Raw genomic sequence first — 824 nt, forward strand, 5'->3', positions numbered from 1 at the left:
AAGCAAATAAGGGATCAATAACTACCAACATCTGTACTCATCTTCTCATTGGAAAGACCCCCTTGTGTTCAATCTATGGGTATATATGGGCAAAAGTAGCATAGGATAGTTAGGCACAAATGGGTTACAATATGCATCATTAGAAGTAACATCCCAATGTATAAAATCATATATCCACAGATTTGAGTACTGTATGGCTGGAATCATGGAACACTACAGTCTCTGAAGAATATAGATTTAGGAAGCTCCGGCCCCGCAACTGGCAACATGGCTAAAAGTACCAAGAAGGTCAGAATTGTTGGTAAATATGGCACACGTTATGGTGCATCCCTCAGAAAAATGGTGAAGAAAATTGAAATTAGCCAGCATGCCAAGTATACCTGCTCCTTCTGTGGCAAGACCAAAATGAAGAGACAGGCTGTGGGTATCTGGCATTGTGGATCCTGTATGACAACAGTAGCTGGTGGTGCTTGGACCTACCATACTACCTCTGCAGTCACAGTGAAAAGACTGAAGGAATTGAAAGACCAGTAAAATCTTCTTATCAAGTATCTGTAGCCCATAGTCCAACAATAAATGGGTTAATTTATGGAATTAAAAAAAAGAATATAAATTTAGAATCTCCCAAACAACAGTTGAAAGGTGTATGGTAGGTATCAGCAGGCCCTCACCATTGCAATCAAGGCATTGTGAAGGAAAATCAATATATAGGATGTCATTAAAGAAATATGTGACTTAAAAGAAGTTTATTGCTCATGTGGCATCTTTGGGCCTTTTCCTCATGCCTGGGATGCTCTTCTTTCTTACCTCTATCTCTTGGATTC

At 39.4% G+C, this 824-nt stretch overlaps 1 pseudogene; it reads left to right on the forward strand.

The window, feature by feature from the left end:
• Positions 1-252: 252 nt before the first annotated feature.
• LOC110204201 (large ribosomal subunit protein eL43 pseudogene) lies at positions 253-549 on the forward strand (annotated as a pseudogene).
• The last annotated feature ends 275 nt before the right edge of the window (positions 550-824 follow it).

This window comes from Phascolarctos cinereus, unplaced genomic scaffold (genome assembly GCF_003287225.1).
Source record: "Phascolarctos cinereus isolate Bilbo 61053 unplaced genomic scaffold, phaCin_HiC Scaffold_137;HRSCAF=703, whole genome shotgun sequence".
Taxonomy (NCBI): Eukaryota; Metazoa; Chordata; class Mammalia; order Diprotodontia; family Phascolarctidae; genus Phascolarctos; species Phascolarctos cinereus.